Genomic DNA, 21,657 nt, shown 5'->3' on the forward strand with positions numbered 1-21,657 from the left:
CTAAACTTCAGCCTAAAGGAACTAGAGAAAGAAGAAGTTAGTAGAAGGAAACCAAATCCAAAGTTAGTAGAAGGAAAGAAATCATAAAGATCACAGCAGAAATAAATGAAATAGAAACAAAGAAAACAATAGCAAAGGTCAACAAAACTAAAAGCTGGTTCTTTGAGAAGATAAACAAAATTGATAAACCCTTAGCCAGACTCATCAAGAAAAAGAGGGAGAAGACTCAAATCAACAAAATTAGAAATGAAAAAGGATAAGTTACAACAGACACCGCAGAAATACAAAGCATCCTAAGAGACTACTACAAGCAACTCTATGACAATAAAATGGACAACCTAGAAGAAATGGACAAGTTCTTAGAAAGGTATACCTTCCAAGACTGAAGCCGGAAGAAGTGGAAAATATGAACAGACCAATCACAAGCACTGAAATTGAAACTGTGATTAAAAATCTTTCAACAAACAAAAGTCCAGGACCAGATGGCTTCACAGGTGAATTCTATCCAACATTTACAGAAGAGCTAACACCCATCCTTCTCAAACTCTTCTAAAAAATTGCAGACGAAGGAACACTTCCAAACTCATTCTACGAGGCCACCATCACCCTGATACCAAAACCAGACAAAGATACTACAAAAAAAGAAAATTACAGACAAATATCACTGATGAATATAGATGTAAAAATCCTCAACAAGGGCTTCCCTGGTGGTGCAGTGGTTGAGAGTCTGCCTGCCGATGCAGGGAACACGGGTTCGTGCCCCAGTCCGGGAAGATCCCACATGCCGCGGAGCGGCTGGGCCCGTGAGCCATGGCTGCTGTGCCTGCGCGTCTGGAGCCTGTGCTCCGCAACGGGAGAGGCCACAACAGTGAGAGGCCCGCGGACCGCAGGGGAAAAAAAAAAATCCTCAACAAAATACTAGCAAACAGAATCCAACAACACATTAAAAGGATAATACACCATGATCAAGTGGGATTTATCCCAGGAATGCAAGGATTCTTCAGTATATACAGATCAATCAATGTGATACACCATATTAACAAACTGAAGAATAAAAACCATACGATCATCTCAATAGATTCAGAAAAAGCTTTTGACAAAATTCAACACCCATTTATGATAAAAACTCTCCAGAACGTGGGCATAGAGGGAACCTACCTCAACATAATAAAGGCCATCTACAACAAACCCACAGCAAACATCATTCTCAATGGTGAAAAACTGAAAGCATTTCCTCTAAGATCAGGAACAAGACAAAGATGTTCACTCTTGCCACTATTATTCAATATAGTTTTGGAAGTCCTAGCCATGGCAATCAGAGAAGAAAAAGAAATACAAATTGGAAAAGAAGAAGTAAAACTGTCACTGTTTGCAGATGACATGATACCATACATAGAGAATCCTAAAGATGCTACCAGAAAACTACTATGCTAATCAATGAATTTAATAAAGTTGCAGGATACAACATTAATGCACAGAAATCTCTTGCATTCCTATACACTAACAATGAAAGATCAGAAAGAGAAATTAAGGAAACAATCCCATTCACCATTGCAACAAAAAGAATAAAATACCTAGGAATAAATAAGGAGGTAATAAATAAATAAATAAGGAGGTAAAAGACCTGTACTCAAAAAACTATAAGACACTGATGAAAGAAATCAAAGATGAGACAAACAGATGGAGAGATATACCACGTTCTTGGATTGGAAGAATCAATATTGTGGAAATGACTATACGACCCAAAACAGTCTACAGATTCAATGCAATCCCTATCAAATTACCAGTGGCATTTTTTACAGAACTAGAACAAAAAATCTTAAAATTTGTATGGAGACACAAAAGACCCCAAATAGCCAAAGCAGTCTTTTTTTTTTTAAACATCTTTATTGGAGTATAATTGTTTTACAATGGGGTGTTAGTTTCTGCTTTATAACAAAGTGAATCAGCTATACATATACATATATCCCCATATCTCCTCCCTCTTGCGTCTCCCTCCCACCCTCCCTATCCCACCCCTCTAGGTGGTCACAAAGCACCGAGCTGGTCTCCTTGTGCTATGCGGCTGCTTCCCACTAGCTATCTGTTTTACCCAAAGCAATCTTGAGGGAAAAAAACAGAGCTGGAGGAATCAGACTCCCTGACTTCAGACTATACTACAAAGCTACAGTAATCAAGACAATATGGTACTGGCACAAAAACAGAAATATAGATCAATGGAACAGGATAGAAAGCCCAGAGATAAACGCGCACACCTATGGTCAACTAATCTATGACAAAAGAGGCAAGAGTATACAATGGAGAAAAGACAGCCTCTTCAATAAGTGGTGCTGGGAAAACTGGACAGCTGCATGTAAAAGAATGAAATTAGAATACTTCCTGACACCCTACACAAAAAATAAACTCAAAATGGATTAAACACCGAAATGTAAGGCCAGACACTATAAAACTGTTAGATGGAAACATAGGCAGAACACTCTATGACATAAATCACAGCAAGATCCTTTTTGACCCACCTCCTAGAGAAACAGAAATAAAAACAAAAATAAACAAATGGGACCTAATGAAACTTAAAAGCTTCTGCACGGCAAAGGAAAGGATAAACAAGATGAAAAGACAACCCTCAGAATGGTAGAAAATATTTGCAAACGAAGCAACTGACAAAGGATTAATCCCCGAAATATACAAGGTCTGGGTACATTGACAAGATTTGTTGCCTGAAATACTTTGCTGTAGAATGATTGGGTAGTGAACTAGCCTTATTATTGGGGGATCCTCTACTGTCAGTGTCTGGAGGTCTCTTCTTTGGGACTGTCTACTTCCCCTACAGGAGAATCTCTGATTGGGCAAGGGTTGGGGCTAGGTATATGCTTGGTTATTGACATTCTGGGAGCAGGAAAGGGACATGCCTGGAGCTTCTATAGTTCAGTACATAGCTTCTTACCTAATATACCAGTTTTCAACTCTATGACTTATCCTTGCCCTGCATGTGGCTTAGTCTCCAAGTCCAGAGCCTTTCAGGTTGATTTCTCCAGAGTATGAACTTCCGTTCTCCTGTGCAGTGGTGAGTAGAGAGGGGAATATTTATCTGGCTGCTTAGAGTTAGATGGGGACCTAGGACTAGAGGTCCAACCATTTCCCACACATATAGTCACCAATCCCACTAATTTTAGAGTCACATCTTCACTTCTACCTTTTGTGGTACTTGCTGCCTCCAAACACTGAGACTTTCAGTTTCTAGCTCATTCACTGGAATTCCCCTCTGAGATGTTTAGATTTCACCTTCCTCTGTTCTATTAAGTTAATTATAACTTCATTTACTTTCCATCTTCCATAGTTTGTTAAATATTCTTTGTTTCTGTTTCCTTTCCAGTGTTGTTGGGGGTAGTGCCTTTTTATTGTATATTCCTTTACTGTTATTTTATTGGTGCTTGAGAGGAAGAACAGACGTGATCACTCTGCCAAGTCTTGCTTCCTTTATCTAGTTAACTTGATTTTGAATCCCAGGAATTATGGTAGTGAGCATTCCCAATAATTGGCTGTAGGAATAAAAACCCCAGAGAAAGGTTTTTTTAATTTATTTATTTGGTTGCTCCGGGTCTTACTTGCAGCACGTGGGCTCCTTAGTTGCGGCAGGTGGGCTCCTTAGTTGTGGCAGACGGGCTCCCTAGTTGTGGCACATGAACTCTTAGCTGCGGCATGCATGTGGGATCCAGTTCCCTGACCAGGGATATCAAACCTGCGCCCCCTGCATTGGGAGTGCAGAGTCCTATCCGCTGCGCCACCAGGGAAGTCCCCAGAGAAAGGTTTTGAGTCACTTTTTAGTGAAAGAAACCCTGTGCAAACAGGCTCAAGCAAAAGGAGAACTAATTGGCTCATGCAAGTTGGGAGGTTCAGAGGACTGAATGAACAACTTTGGTCTAAAAGAGAAATTCAGAGAAATAATCTATTATGTAGGAGGAACACAAGCTATCTATGTTAATTAGTATAAGTAAAATAAGTTAAACTAATAAATTCAGGACAAAGTGAACATGTCAGCTAGAAGTTTTGGAAGGAGACAAAATGAGAAGAGAAATGGGTAGGAAATGCAGTATGCCTATATTTTTGTGAACACAAAAGCAAGGGCAGTGAAGAACACAGTGGAAATTGAATCTGGTGTGGTTCACTCAATTGTGATATGCATGCTCTTTCCCCACAGTTGTTCTGGCAATAGGACATTCTCTTTATAATAATGACAAAGACCACATGCAAATGAAGTAAGTAAATAGTAGGGGCAAAGTCATAGGTAGTCCAGCTAACTGAACCTTGGGGGACTATTTATTATTATTATTATTTTTTTTTTTTCGGTACACGGGCCTCTCACTGTTGTGGCCTCTCCCATTGCGGCGCACAGGCTCTGGACGCGCAGGCACAGCGGCCATGGCTCACGGGCCCAGCTGCTCCGCGGCATGTGGTATCTTCCCAGACCGGGGCACGAACCCGTGTCCCCTGCATCGGCAGGCGGACTCTCAACCACTGCGCCACCAGGGAAGCCCCCTTGGGGGACTATTTAGAGAGCAGTTTTGGAAGTGATTTGACCACAGATAAAAGAGTAATATCATGAGGAAAATAATTTGTTTGTAAAAAGGATTATCTAGAGGAAAATAATTTGTTTGTAAAAAGGATTATCTAGACCCTGTGGGCTTGAGAGAGCTTCTAGGTACTTCCAACCTGTTATTTTTCTCCCTTTGGTCAAAGTTAACGAAGACAACAGATCATGTGTTTGCATATTCTTATTGTCTCACCAGTTGTTTCATTGGCACCAATGCCTGAAGGAAACCCTAGGAATCCGGGACTGGGAAATAGTGGGAGTTTCTACTCCTGGTTAGCTGGGTAAATTAGTCTGGGACTGGAGGAATTGAGCCTACTGCTCCAAAGCAGATGGTTGGAGAAAAAATGAGTTAACATGGAGTTAAAAGGAGTTAGGTATAACTGGATCCAGGGGCTCAAATGATGTCATCAGGGCTGTTTCCCTATCTCCTAGCTCTCCTTCTCTCTTGCAGTTTCATTCTGGGTTTCTCAAGTCCCAGATGCTTATGCTCCCAGCTTAGCAAATCCAGCAAAAAGAGCAGCCTTTCCCAGTAGCTCTGACAAAAAACTCCTGAAGGTGATTCTTCTATGTTCTGCTAGGTCACCTACACATCTATGAAACAAGCAATGACACTAAGGAAATGGGGAACTCTGGTTGGCCTGGTCTGGCCACTAGTGCGCTCTTGTGATGATGATCACTGGCCCTGAGGGAAGGTTCAGCCCCAACTAAGATACCCGGATTAGGTTCCTTACAGGAAAGACGAGCTCTATTATAAGGGGGAGGAACCAGACTGTTAAAAACAAGATATGTCCCTTAGAGGTTCATTTGCCACTGATGGAGTAGAATCTTATCCTGTGTGCTAGCCAGTGTGGTCCCTAACAGAGATTACATCATTTGATATAAAACGTTCCAAGCTTTCAGAATAAATAGGGAATTAACTTGTTCTAAGTAATATTAAGTAAACTTTAATTTAGTGTGACAATCATAGTACCTGCAGAAATTATGTGATAGCCTCATTCTTTAGGCTTCATAAGTATGAGCTTAAAAAATTGGTAGCTGTGAACATGGAGACCATGGCAGTGGCTAACAGTGGAGGAATAATTTCAGAGTAGGGGATGTGTCCCTGTTGGCTTGACAATGCCCAGACTTCTCCAACCTAGCCTTCATCTTAATGCTCTTCTTTGGGGACTTCCCTGGTGGCACAGTGGTTAAGAATCCTCCTACCAGGGCTTCCCTGGTGGCACAGTGGTTAGGAATCCGCCTGCCAATGCAGGCGACACAGATTCAAGCTCTGGTCCGGGAAGATCCCACATGCCGCGGAGCAACTAATCCCATGCATCACAACTACTGAGCCTGTGCTCTAGAGCCCATAAGCCACAACTACTGAAGCCTGTGCACCTAGAGCCCGTGCTCTGCAACAAGAGAAGCCACCGCAATGAGAAGCCCGCAAACTGCAATGAAGAGTAGCCCCCACTCACCTCAGCTAGAGAAAGCCCACACAAACAACGAAGACCCAACACAGCCAAAAATGTAAAAAAATAAAAGTAAAATAAAATAAATAAATTTATAAAAAAGAATCCTCCTGCCAATGCAGGGGACACGGGTTTGAGCCCTGGTCCGGGAAGATCCCACATGCTGCGGAGCAACTAAGCCTGTGAGCCACAACTACTGAGCCTGCGCTCTAGAGCCTGCGAGCCAAAACTACTGAAGCCCACGCTCCTAGAGCCCGTACTCTGCAACAAAGAGAAGCCACTGCGATGAGAAGCCCGCACACTGCAATGAAGAGTAGCCCCCGCTCACCTTCTCAACTAGAGAAAGTCTGCGCGCAGCAACGAAGACCCAACACAGCCAAAAATTAATTAATTAATTAATGAAAACCTTGAGGATATTAAAAAAAAAAGCTCTTTTTTGTTTGTTTGTTTTTTTAAAATATTTATTTATTTATTTGCGGCAGGCGGGCTCCTTAGCTGCGGCTCCAGGACTCCTTAGTTGTGGCACGTGAATTCTTAGTTGCAGCATGCATGTGGGATCTAGTTCCCTGACCAGGGATCAAACCTGGGCCCCCTGCATTGGGAGCGTGGAATCTTATCCGTTGTGCCGCCAGGGAGTCCCTCAATGCTCTTCTTTATCAAGTTTTTAATCCAATTTTTTCCTGACTAGAAAAGAATGGTTCCGTGTATGCAAATGATACCTAAAAATGGCCACCTTTGAGAAAATAGAGTTTTACCTATCAGAAAATAGTCAACTTTTCTGAAATATTTATTTTATAAAGTAAGGACTGCCTAGGAAATATAAAACTGGGAAATCGCAAGGTATTTTTTGTAAATCAGATGTAGTCTGAATGTTCTCACACCTAGTTAGCCCGTGGGAACCGAAAAAGTCACATGAACAATACATACCCACCTAAAAGACTTCAATAACTTTCGCTCACAAAATCTTCACCAGTTAATTCGGAGCTGTGAGTGGGTTTCTTGCATGTGCTTAGGAACAAACCTGCTCATGTTCCTGTGGTGGTCCAATATCCTGGTAGAAGTCCTTTGTTCAAAAATCTGTTTGAAGGAGACACCAACCCTGTTGCTGGGACCCGCCAGGTAAATTCTGCTTTTCTGCTGCAGAATCCTACATAGCACTTGCTGTACTTGCTTTGCTCCACCCATTCAGAAATGAAGACGATATCCCCAGCCCACTCTGTTCTTTATTACTTGGGTCTCAACATAATACTGTACATGCCCAGTCTGACAAAATATCATGAGAAAGTTTCTTCAGTTTTGGATTCAGACTCTTCTTTGAGGGAGCTAGTGGCTCAGGGTAGAGTAGAGGTGGAGGGGTGAGAGGCCATGCCTTCCACTCTACTCTTTCTAGATTCTTGTTCACAGTCAACTCTCTTTTCTTCCTCAGCTTTCAAATCCCCCAAGCCTCCAGGCATAACTCTCTAAGAGTCAACACCCCTGTGTTTGTTTACACATTCAAATATATGCCCCAGAACAGGAGACGGTGTATGTCAACCATTGCCCTCTCTGACTAAGCGTAGGTCCACTGGATCACCTGCTTCTCAGATAGATTGCTTTTCAGAATAATGTCATCAAGACTTTTAAAAATAGCTTTTAATCATCTGTACTAATGGATCAGGGGACAGAATGGCTATATAAATGTTGACAATGGTTTTATTCTTTCCTAATCCTACAGTGGTAGAGTAGCCTACACTCTTCTCTGTCCTATATTCTATACTAGCCGTGTTACTCAGCACATGTTCATAACTGAAGTTCTATTACTTGTGCTCACTTCCATTAAATGAGAGAATGAATGCTGTAAAGTATTCTGCAAATGTTAGATGCTGTAATCCCTAATACATTTTTAACAAAATTGGGCATTGTCAAAATGTTTTCAGTAACTTTCCCATTGAAGCCAAACATACAATAAGTTCTTACTCAAATCCAGTGATGGGGATTGGTCATGAAATAATTCTGAATTCATTTTTTTCTTGTATGAAGTTTCTTTCCTTTGAAATCAGTGGCAATTCTGAATGTGGGCTAAGTCCAAGAAGCATTCTGCAGAATAAGAATCACATCCAGTACTAATGAGTCATCCTGTCCTTCCTTATCTGAATCACATATCAATTTGGCTTTATGGGTTTTTAAAAAATGATTTTGTAACCATCTAAATAAAGTTTCTTTTGATGATATGCTTATAGTGGGGAGATTAAAATTATCTCTAATAATGAAATGTATAATAATCTTTAAAGATTAAAACTCCTTAGAAGAGTTTGTGAATCATAACAGTACTTAATTTTATTTTAACCCTTGTGGTTAGGGCTCCATGCTTCCACTGCAGGAGGCACGCGTTCGATCCCTGGTTGGGGAACTAAGGTCCCACATGTCGCACAGCGTGGCCAAAAAAAGAGAAAAAAAAAAAGCCTTTAAAATTTTTTCCAAATTTCCTTCCAGCTTTGTCTATACGTGCATATATTTTATATAACTGTGATCACAGAATATATACTATACATGTAGTTCATCTAATGAGGATTCTCAACCAGGGGTGATTCCCCCCGCCCAGACAGTTGGAAATGTCTGGAGACATTTTTGATTGTCCCTACTAGGGGCAGGAGTGCACTACTGGCATCTTGTGGGTAGAAGCCAAGTATGCTGCTAAACATACTACGATTTACAGCCCCCGCTCAAAAAAAGAATTATCCAATCCAAAATGTCAACAGTGCCAAGATTAAGAAACCTTCACACACACACATTTGTATTATGCTTTTTTTTTGTATTACGCTTTTTTTTTTTACGCTTTTTAAAACTTTGTTAATACATCCTTTTTTATAACAAGATTCTTGTAATTGTCCCTTACTTCATCTATTTGACAATCATAATTTATCTAATAATTTCCCCTCTCTCAGATGTAGATAATGTTATGAACATCTTCATACATACAGCTTCTAAATTAGTTTGGATTAAACTTAAATTCTCATGAGTAAAATTACTTTGATAAATGGTATTATCATTTTATTGCTCAAACTTGGTATAGGGACCTTATAAACATTAACTTGGGCAAAACACATTCATTATTAATTGCTTATTAAAGAGCAATAACGTTTGCCTTTAATTACTGTTTCTAATGCTATAACTTTGTAAGTGGGAAGTAATGGTGCTGGGGGAGGATTATGTCTGACAGTTTTAGCTTTTTGAATAGGCAATGTGATTTCAGGAGCAGAGGATATCTCTTTATCCATTTTATGTTCCCCACTATTTTTTGAAATCTCTCACTTAAGTCTGTGTGTGGGGGGGGGAAGGTAACCATGTGCCTTAGCCTCCTTTAAAACATAAATACAGGGAATTCCCTGGCAATCAAGTGGTTAAGACTCCCCACTTCCACTGCAGGGGGCGTGGGTTCGATCCCTGGTTGGGGAACTAAGATCCTCGTGGAGGGAAAAAAAAAAAAAAAAAAAATATATATATATATACACACACACACACTGACATGGACTCAGAGAGAGTTGCACTGGTGTCTTACTCATCTTCGTATCTTTAGTGCTCACTGCAGCATCAGGTTGAAAATGTACATTATAAACATTTGTTGAATGGACAGAGAGGGGTAGGAGTAGTAACACACGAAGTGACTGACTGTGACTGACTTTATTGGGGCAGATGATAGCATAGAAAGCTTTGTGTTCCCATAAAACCATTAGCATTCATGTTGTGATTGGTTCTTATAGTTATCATTATACTTAATGATTTAAGAATTGTTGCTCTTGCTATCATACTCTGCTAGAAATATCTCCTAAGGGTGGTGGTAGAAGCCAAGATATTAAAGGTCTGGGAACAAACACATGGCTCTTTCTCTCAGCCAGCATGAAAAAGCCCTCTCTAGCAAGATAACACTGGTTTTTGTTTAATTTAACAGGGACACAAGGTATTAAAAATTAATGAACTGATTGATGAATTTTTTTTTTTTTTGCAGTACGCGGGCCTCTCACTGTTGTGGCCTCTCCCGCTGTGGAGCACAGGCTCTGGATGCGCAGGCTCAGCAGCCATGGCTCACGGGCCTAGCCGCTCCGCGGTGTATGGGATCCTCCCTTACCGGGGCACGAACCCGTGTCTCCCGCATCAGCAGGCGGACTCTCAACCACTGCGCCACCAGGGACACCCGACTGATGAATTTTTAATAACTAGGGAATACATATACATGGCACAAAAGCTGAAAAGTATAAAAGAATGTATCAAGTTTTTTTCAAACTGGGATTTCCAGCAATCTAGTTTCCCTCTCTGGAGGGACTAACATGGATATGCTAGGTATAGGCTAGAAACTGCCATAAACAACAGGTCCCCAAATAAGGCACACAGGCAAAATAGAAGTTCATCTCTCTCATGTAACAGTCTGGAGGTACATGGGGATGGCGCTGCTCCATAAAAATCATCCCAGGATCTGGTGCCTTCAATCTTGCTATTCTGCTCTCCCTTTTAGTGTTGCACTTGGTGGAAGCTAACTCAGCGCCACATCTGTACTCCAGGATCAGGAAGGAAAAGAAAGGTCATGGAAATCAAACAATTTCTTTTTAAGCAAATGGTGCAGAAGTTGCACCGTCATTTCTACTTATATTCCATTGGCAAGAACTTTTTCATATGGCCATGCCAAATGCAAGGGAGGCTGGGGAATGAAGTTTTTAGCTGGGTGGCTGTATGCCTAGTTGAAAATGCAGAAGAGAGCTGAATTTGTAGCTATGGGGGTCTATAGATAAGAATTCTTTCATAATGTGGCAATGGTGTCAACTGGATTATGAATCACTGAATCTGTCCCAGTAGTGAACTGTGAAGTCTGGCATGTCACAACTATATCTCTCAAAAATACCGGGAGATAAAGTAAACAGCAATCAACAGAGACTTGCTGATTCAATACAGTTCATTTCTAGATTGTCTTCTTTAACCCATTCTTCTCTTTCTTATATTTGAATCTCTAAGACTGGGGCATGATTGTCTAGAGGTCACTGGCAATCCAATCTTCCTTCTCCACTACAACACCTGGCAGAGTTAATCTTTTAAAGTTGTGAAGTAGGTGAAATTTATCTCTGGTGATCTTAGCTTTCCTTGCCCCCCTTCCCTTGGCATACAATACCCAAGGTGCCATGACCATTCAGAACCCCACACCATAGTACATACAAGACTGCTCTCCATGTAAGGCTGTGGTTACAAAATTCTCTTCTTTGCTCACCTGACAATTACCCCCTTAGTATTCCACCTCCAGCTGGTTGATAGTATTGAGAAATGGGGGGTATAAAAGGGGTTTAAGGAGTGGTTGAAATGTTACCACTTGTGAAAAGAACTCAATTTGATTAGGTAGAACTGTTGCCTTACCTAGTTTAAAATGACTTGAGTTTGTCTTACTGTTTCCAGGACAAAAACAAAAAACAAAACAAAACAAAACAAAACCAAAAAACCAAAACCAAAAAAACCCCACAACCCTCCCAAACATATATTTATACACAAACACACATCTATCTATCTATCTATCTATCTATCTATCTATCTATCTATTAAGATGTCTGAATTGTAGAGGTACACATTGGTATTTATGCAGAAACATTTCCAAATACCATTTTTGTGAATTTTCACTTCTTTTCACTTTGCTTTTCAAAAGCATTGCACTATGGAAACAATCAAGCAGATTGACTTTCTTCTCCCTTCCTATGGTCATTCCGATGTCATTGGCATAACAGCTGAAGCCATCTTAAGATTTGCTTTCAGAATGAGATAACATACTGTATTAGTACTTTCTTTTCTCACTGTACATCTTTATTACAAGATGTAAATCAACTATGCTTCAATAAAAAAAAGAAAAAAATTTTATTTCAAGAGTTGATTTGGTGATATGTAAGTTGATTATTCCTATTTTTAGTTCTCTTAATTTGTTGAAAGAATACTTAATATTAAAAAAAAAATCTGTGACTAATAAAAGATTCCAAAAAGAGCATATATACTGGCCAATACTTGACCAAGACTCAATAATGGACATATTTATTCAAACATTTATTCAAATGCTTCCCACATCACAGCACAGGTAGAAAATATTAATATTGCACACTGATGTAAGCTGGAGCCATCTGGTCTGGAGGCTCTGCCTGCACCTGGCCTAACCTAACTGCCCCAAGTGTTGAAGGGAATCATTATCTCAGCATACTCCATTCACTGGGCAACCTGGTTGGAGAGGGCTTACAAAATGCTATTCAAAATGTGGTCTTCACATCAGCAGCATCAGCATCACCTGGGAGCTTGTTAGAAATGCAGAATCACAGGCTCTATTCCAATTTACTGAATCAGAATGTGCATTATCATAAGATTCCCAGGTGATTTATGTGCACATTAAAGTTTGAGAGTACCGATCTAGAAAATAGTGGGTAATAATACTAGATAGATGGGAGGCAAAATAGCCAATCATTAAAATGTTTTTTCCCTTGCAAGAAGTTGTGCTAAAATGGCCTGCCTGGGATCTGAGATTTGATCATATAATTTTTCTGTCATCATGAAGCTTTATATATATATAAATTATATATACATATATTACATATATGTATAATTTCAGTATTCTATAAATGTGCAGCACAAAATGCGTGGTCTACTTAAACCAAACATTCATTTTTTTTAGGTGAGTATGGAACATAAACAGGCTTGCACCTAACAGCCATTTCATCCTCCTTCAAGCTTCAAGTATGCTTCCTGTAGGGCAGAGGACTGGTAGGCCAAAAATCACATTCTCCAGACTCTGTTGCAGCTAGTTTTATGGAAGTATGTAGGTTTCAACAAACAAACACTTTCGTGTAAGATCTGGAAGTCTGTTTCTCTGATAGGCATAGCTGTGGAGAAAATTTTTTCTTCTGTATCAGAGATAACAGAGTTCTCATTGTTCAGTCATGAGCTTTGTGAACATCAAGAAGCATGGGTGGTGCATCCATTTTGCTGGTTCAGATTACAGTTGGTAAGGTGTGATTCTGGAGCTGGCTGTGGAAGTGGCAGCTTCTTGATTCTGGTAGCTTCCAGACAGTGGCTGTGGTGCCGTAGTTCTGAAGATGTCACGTTCTCAATGAGGAAGAGCACAGCTCTTTTGGTATCTTAGTTCTGAGGTGTGGTTTTGAGAATTGTTCCATTAATATTCTCAATTATTCTCTTCAAGTGTATTAATACTTCCAGCTAAAACTAACTGGAGTATATTCTGTTCTCTGCAACCAAACTTTGACTGATATAGTCTGCTCAATGTTTTCAGGACCACTCATTTTTCATTGATCTATTTAGCAAATATTTATTGAAGGCCTTCTCTGAACAAGTGTTGAGATACATATTAAATATATATATTTTTTCAGATGTGTAAAACAATAGTTTTAGTTCACACAAATTACATGTTGCTTTAAAAATTATATTTCCAGCAAAGTAGTTCCATCCAAATAGAGCAAAAAAATTAAAAGTTCCGTTTCCAATCTAATCACCATGGATAGTTCATATGTCCTCATTGGTATAATGAAAAGATGATGGGGGGACTTCCCTGGTGGCACAGTGAATAAGACTCTGTGCTCCCAATGCAGGGGCCCAGGTTCGATCCTCGCTCAGGGAACTAGAGATCCCGCATGCACGCTGCAACTAAGAGTTCGCATGCCACAACTAAGGAGCCCAGGAGCCACAACTAAGGAGCCCGACTGCCACAACTAAGACCCCACGCAACCAAATAAATAAATAAATACTAAAAAAATAAAGAAAGAAAAGATGATGAGAATTTAGAGACAAAAGATTAGTCTTTCCAAACTTCATCTAACAAATGGAGGCAGAAAGGACCTACCCTACCTCATAAGGTTTCTGTGAGAATCAAATGAGGCAAAGTATGTGAAACTGATTTGTACATTGTAAAGGGCTACACAGTGCTGGTTATTTATAATTAGTTATAATAGTAACTTTATCCTACAAAGTTTTCAACATTGGATGCTTATGATAGCACCTTTAAAGACAACTATTTTTGTTTGCCTAATTCTCAATTCAGTGCAAATTCTGATTTTCATATAAAGGTGATCTTAAAGATAAATCAGAGAGTGACTACTCACTTTGGGAAAGGAATTTTCACTTTTGAAAAATATTCACAGTAGGAAATCTTTCATTAAATGTGCCTCTCTCTCACATTTAATACAATTGTTGATTTACAAATTTAAATAATACAAATTTTGGTACATTCAGTGCACAAAATGAGCTATATTTGTTTAGTTGTGTGAAAAACAGAATTATATCGTACAAATGATCTCATTTCAAATATGGGTAAGGAGCAAATCAAATTACAGATCAGTCTTTGAGACCCCTACATAGTCATAATTTGCCATGTTCACATGCTTTATTTTATGCACTTCTTTTTCTTGAGCTATGCAAAAGAAAAGCTTGATCTAGATCAAGAAGTGTCTAGTTAGGGCCTCCTATGTACCAGGCACTGTTTTAGGTTTTGAAGACACCAAGATGAATGAGATACAGTCATCCCCTATGTTACAGTTCAGTCCAGCACTGTCCAAAGCAGCAGCCAATTGTATATGTGGCCACAGATCACAAGTGTGGCTAGTGTGACTCAGAAACTAAATTTTACATTTTATTTAATTTAAATTAAATAGCCATGTGTGACTAGTGGTCACCGTGTTGGAGAGCACAGGTCTAGGCCAAACCCAATAGCTAACTTGTGGTTACCAAAAAAATAAATAAATATAAGATGCATGGGCAAGACCCTTTTCTTCTGTCTTAAAATAAAGGTGGACTATTAATTTTCTGGTCTTAGGGGTGCGGGTGGGGAAAGTGCTGCAATGGTTTGGAAAAGTATATAGCAACAAGAGAAAGTTATACAATTCTGTTTAAAATCTGTTCTCTTTGATTAAAATATCCCCTAACATGTCTAGAATGAAAGATATCGCCAGGCCAAGAAAGCTAAAGACAACAAAGGTCAAAAAACTGAGGTCTAATTCCATCCAAAAACAACAGAATATACTTCCTTCTCAAGTGCTCATGGAACATTCTCCAGGATAAATCATATCTAGGGTCACAAATCAAGCCTTGGTAAATTTAAGAAAATTGAAATTGTATCAAGTATCTTTTCTCACCACAACACTATGAGACTAGATATTAGTTACAGGAAACAAACTGTAAAAAATACAAATACACGGAGGCTAAACAATACGCTACCAAATAACCAAGAGATCACTGAATAAATCAGAGAGGAATCAAAAAATACCTATAAACAAATGACAATGAAAACACAATGGCCCAAAACATATGGGATGCAGCAAAAGCAGTTTTAAGAGGGAAGTTTATAGCAATACAATCCTACTTCAAGAAACAAGAAAAATCTCAAATAAAAAAATCTAACATTAACACCTAAAGGAACTAGAGAAAGAAGAACAAACAAAACCCAAACTTAGTAGAAGAAAAGAAGTCATAAAGATTAGAGCAAAAATAAATGAAATAGAAACAAAGAAAACAATAGTAAAGATCAACAAAACTAAAAGCTGGTTCTTTGAGAAAATAAACAAAATTGATAAACCATTAGCCAGACTCATCAAGAAAAAAAGGGAGAACACTCAAATCAACAGAATTAGAAATGAAAAAGGAGAAGCAACAAATGACACTGCAGAAATACAAAGGATCATGAGAGATTACTACAAGCTATTATATGCCAATAAAACGGACAACCTGGAAGATATGGACAATTTCTTAGAAAAGCACAACCTGCCGAGACTGAACCAGGAAGAAATAGAAAATATAAACAGACCAATCACAAGCACTGAAATTGAAACTGTGATTAAAAATCTTCCAACAAACAAAAGCTCAGGACCAGATGGATTCACAGGCAAATTCTATCAAACATTTAGAGAAGAGCTAACACCTATCCTTCTCAAACTCTTCCAAAATACAGCAGAGGGAGGAACACTCCCAAACTCATTCTATGACACCACCATCACCCTGATACCAAAACCAGACAAAGATGTCACAAAAAAAGAAAACTACAGGCCAATATCACTGATGAACACAGATGTGAAAATCCTCAACAAAATACTAGCAAACAGAATCCAGTAGCATATTAAAAGGATCACACACCATGATCAAGTGGGGTTTATTCCAGGAATGCAAGGATTCTCCAATATATGCATATCAATCAATGTGATAACCATATTAATAAATTGAAGGATAAAAACCATATATCATCTCAACAGGTGCAGAAAAAGCTTTTGACAAAATTCAACACCCATTTATGATAAAAACTCTCCAGAAAGTAGGCATAGAGGGAACTTACCTCAACATAATAAAGGCCATATATGACAAACCCATAGCCAACGTCATTCTCAATGGTGAAAAACTGAACCCATTTCCACTAAGATCAGGACCAAGATAAGGGTGTCCACTCTCACCACTATTATTCAACACAGTTTTGGAAGTTTTAGCCACAGCAATCAGAGAAGAAAAAGAAATAAAAGGAATCCAAATCAGAAAAGTAGAAGTAAAACTGTCACTGTTTGCAGATGACATGATACTATACATAGAGAATCCTACAGATGCTACCAGAAAACTGTTAGAGCTAATCAATGAATTTGGTAAAGTAGCAGGATACAAAATAAATGCACAGAAATCTCTTGCATTCCTATACACTAATGATGAATCATCTGAAAGAGAAATTAAGGAAACACTCCCATTTATCATTGCAACAAAAAGAATAAAATACCTAGGAATAAACCTACCTAAGGAGACAAAAGACCTGTATGCAAAAAACTATAAGACACTGATGAAAGAAATTAAAAATGAAACAAACAGATGGAGAGATATACCATGTTCTTGGATTGGAAGAATCAATATTGTGAAAATGACTCTACTTCCCAAAGCAATCTACAGATTCCATGCAATCCCTATCAAACTACCAATGGCATTTTCCCCAGAACTAGAACAAAATATTTCACAATTTGTATGGAAGCACAAAAGACCCCAAGTAGCCAAAGCAATCTTGAGAAAGAAAAACGGAGTTGGAGGAATCAAGCTCCTGGACTTCAGACTACACTACAAAGCTACAGTAATCAAGACAGTTTGGTACTGGCACAAAAAACAGAAATACAGATCAATGGAACAGGATAGAAAGCCCAGAGATAAACCCACGCACATATGGTCACCTTATCTTTGATAAAGGAGGCAAGAGTATACAGTGGAGAAAAGACGACCTCTTCAATAAGTGGTGAACAGCTACATGTAAAAGAATGAAATTAGAACACTCCCTAACACCGTACACAAAAATAAACTCAAAATGGATTAAAGACCAAAATGTAAGGCCAGACACTATCAAACTCTTAGAGGAAAACATAGGCAGAACACTCTATGACATAAATCACAGCAAGATCCTTTTTGACCCACCTCCTAGAGTAATGGAAACAAAAATAAACAAATGGGACCTAATGAAACTTCAAAGTTTTTGCACAGCAAAGGAAACCATAAACAAGACAAAAAGACAACCTGCAGAATGGGAAAAAATATTCGCAAACGAAGCAACTGACAAAGGATTAATCTCCCAAATATACAAGCAGCTCATGCAGTTCAATATCAAAAAAACAAACAGCCTAATCCAAAAATGGGCAGAAGACCTAAACAGACATTTCTCCAAAGCAGATATACAGATAGCCAACAAACACATGAAAGGATGCTCAACATCAGTAATCATTAGAGAAATGCAAATCAAAACAACAATGAGGTATCATCTCACACCAGTCAGAATGGCCATCATCAAAAAATCTACAGACAATAAATGCTGGAGAGGGTGTGGAGAAAAGGGAACCCTCTTGCACTGTTGGTGGGAATGTGAAAGACCTTAAATGTTCTATGTTTAAGGCATAAAAGATGAATGAAAATCTAGGAAAGAAACTGAAGAAAGACTTCTATGGTTTGAAAGGAACACAATAGAAAGACTAATACTGAAACTAAGACATCAGTGGTGAATTTAACAGCAGATTGCATACAGCTAAACAGAATATTAGTTAACTGAAAACAAAGTCAGAAGAAACATTTCAACAAAAATAATAATAAAAAAAAAAGACAATCTAGAGCCTGGGAGAATATCTTTGACTTACATACTAAAGAGAAGATTAGCTATAATATATAAAACCTAAAAAAAAAAAAAAAAAAGAGTCATGTACCACAACGTTCACTGTAGCACTATTTACTGTAGCCAGGACATGGAAGCAACCTAAGTGTCCATCGACAGATGAATGGATAAAGAAGATGTGGTACATATATACAATGGGATATTACTCAGTCATAAAAAGAAAAGAAATTGAGTTATTTGTAGTGAGGTGGATGGACCTAGAGTCTGACATACAGAGTGAAGTAAGTCAGAAAGAGGAAAACATATATCGTATGCTAACACATATATACGGAATCTAAAAAAAAAAATAGTTCTGTAGAACCTAGGGGCAGGACAGAAATAAAGACACAAATGTAGAGAATGGACCTGAGGACATGGGAAGGGGGAAGGGTAAGCTGGGAAGAAGTGAGAGAGTGGCATTGATATATATATACTACCAAATGTAAAATAGCTAGTGGGAAGCAGCCGCATGGCACAGGGAGATCAACTTCGTACTTTGTGACCACCTAGAAGGGTGGAATTGGGAGGGTGGGAGGGAGACGCAAGAGGGAGGGGATATGGGGATATATGTATACGTACAGCTGATTCACTTCGTTATAAAGCAGAAACTAATACAACAATGTAAAGCAATTATACTCCAATAAAGATGTTAAAAATGATAATAATAATTGTGGAAAAAAAAGAACAACTGAGGTCTAAACAACCTAGTTTAGGGAGTTCCCTGGCGGTCCAGTGGTTAAGACTCTGAGGTTCCACTGCAGGGGGCAAGGGTTTGATCCTTAGTCCAGGAAATAATGTCCCACATGCCACATGGCATGGCCAAAAAAATTTTTTTAATTTTAAAAATAAAAAATAAAACCGCTAGTTTATGTGTTATCGTTAGCGTTCCTTGTCATTTTTATACTGGTCTCAACATCAACGATCAGGCAAGGATGAGGTTATTAGTGACTTGCTTACCATGGAAACTTCCTTGATGGGGTGGGGTGGGCCATATCCAAGATATTTTTTTACTCAAATTTAAAAAGAAAAGGAGAACTGAGAGCTCATAATTAACAAAAAGTTATTACATGCTACTGATCACTTATAATTGGGAGTGGTCTGTAGCACTTAATACGTTTTTATTAAACGTTTGAGCAGCACTTAATACGTTTTTATTAAACGTTTGAGCAGCATAGTAATAATTTTACCTATATTTTCATATGGAAGATGAATTTACTTTGATAAATTCTATTTACTCTAAACAGTGGATGCTATGATTTTACTCTTTTTATTTATTACAATTATTTTTAAAGATGTCTAAACACTATCAATTTATATGAGTCAAAGAGAAAGGTGAAAATAAATATTATTTCTAAGACTAAAGGTAAGTGGTTATAACTGATAACAAGAATATGAATTTTACCTGTCATTGTCTGGTCATATACCAGATATCCTTCTAGGGTCAATATATTTATTTTTGCAGATCTGTCACAAATTATTATTTTATTGAAGAGGCCAAACACAGTGGCAGCTCCAGCCCCAAAGCAGATGTGCCTGATAACAGCATCTGAAAGAGAATATCATTGTGGTTACACTTGACTACACAGTGAGCTAATAGTGCTTGAGGCACTTCCTGCAGGGTGCATCCTCCTGGAACGCTGGTGTCTTATCACCATAACTAACCAAATGTGGACTGAATTAAAGGGGCTAGTTTGGGTAAAAGCACCATAGTGCTCGTACTTGGTGATCTCTAACAAGGAAAGTGGTATCATCACAAATAGTATACTCTGGATTTGACAAACTTTCATAGGAACTAATTGATTCGTCTCTGAATGGACTTTGTTCTAAGCTGGATCTCATGTTAAACATGTCTTAATTAAAATACATCTCTAGGGTTCCAATCCTTTGGAAATATTGCTCACAAGTAAGGTGAAGGTTTTATTTGATTTTTGCAGAAGGTGAGGCAGGAAACAAAAGTTTTGTATATTAAGTGAAATAGCAATATTGGAAATTGAGTTTGGGTATGAATATCTTATAATTTGCATCTCTAGTTGTTCAGACGATGCATCCATCAGAAAATGGTGAGAATTTCCTTTTGATTTCTGAGCCTTGTCTATAGAAATTACATTTTAAAATGAACACTAAAACAGTGTATTATATTTAAAATTTCCTATGGAAGCTAATTGAATTTCATTATACCAATGAAAAAACTGATAATTATAACCTATTTATGCCTTCCCAGAGTTACAGCTGTATAAGCCCTAGTAGAAATTAATGAATGAATAAGTATCATGATAAATGATTCTAAATTTGATCTGTATGTCCATGGCAGTAAACAATGCAATACTTAAATCATCATTCTTCTCGACAAAGAGTACTGGCTCTGGAATCGGATGCTTGGGTTCCAGTCCTGGCTCTCTAGTTTACTAACTGTGGCTCTAGGGCAGGTCTCTTAACTTCTCCTAGACTTTCTTTAATTGTAAAACGGCCATAGTAATAATAATGCCTCTGTTAGGGGGCTTTTGTCAGAATTTATCGACATGACCCTTGCAGTGGTTAGCACAGTGCCTGGCACATTGTAAGTGGCTGCTGTTATTACATGTATGTTAGATGTGCCTTGTAACCTCTCTTGGGTATGTGCCCTGTTTCCTCAACCTGATGGCAAGCTTTGAGAAGACAGATACCAGGGACTTCCCTGGTGGTGCAGTGGTTAAGAATCCGTGCGTCAATGCAGGGGACACGGGTTCGAGCCGTGGTCGGGGAAGATCCCACATGCCGCGGAGCAACTAAGAAGTAGCGCTTCTTGCCGAAACTAGAGAAAGCCCACGCGCAGCAACCAAGACCCAACGCAGCCAAGAATAAAAATAAATTAATTAATTTAAAAAAAGAAAAAAAGAAGACAGAAACCAGCTTATATCGTTTTCTAGTCTCTTCATCGCCCAGCACAATGTCTTATAAATTACTTTACATAGGTCAGCAATGAGGTTTAAAACTGAAGGGCAATTTAGGGCTAGATTATAAAGGACCTTGACTATCAGTTTCCCTAGACCTTCCCTGGAGCTCTCTCTCACTCTAGTATAACCCCTAAGTCCCCTTCGAGCTGCTGCGTCAATGGGAATTCATGGCTGATTGCCTACCCCAATCAACAGCAGCCAATCCAATCAAGCATTCAATTTACCAAAGGCCTGAGGCTGTATGTACAGTAGTGCAAAAAAGAGATTCCAGGTTGAGCTAAGTAACTGATTATTTGCACGCATTTAGGAGCTGTTTCTGAGTTTTAAAGGCATTTCTGGCTAACTGGGAAGTGTGTAATTTCTTGATCTCACCTAAGTTAAATCGTGCAGAATATAATTTATGCCCTCCTTATTTTATTTAGCTCTTCTCATGTTTTAGTGATGAGCTAGTTAGCCTTTTCCATATCTAAGAACTTACTGTCACTGAACAATTCATCTGCAATAAGCTCAAAGGTCACTCACGGTCAATGT

This window comes from Lipotes vexillifer, unplaced genomic scaffold (assembly GCF_000442215.2).
Source record: "Lipotes vexillifer unplaced genomic scaffold, Lipotes_vexillifer_v1.1 scaffold278, whole genome shotgun sequence".
Classification (NCBI taxonomy): Eukaryota; Metazoa; Chordata; class Mammalia; order Artiodactyla; family Lipotidae; genus Lipotes; species Lipotes vexillifer.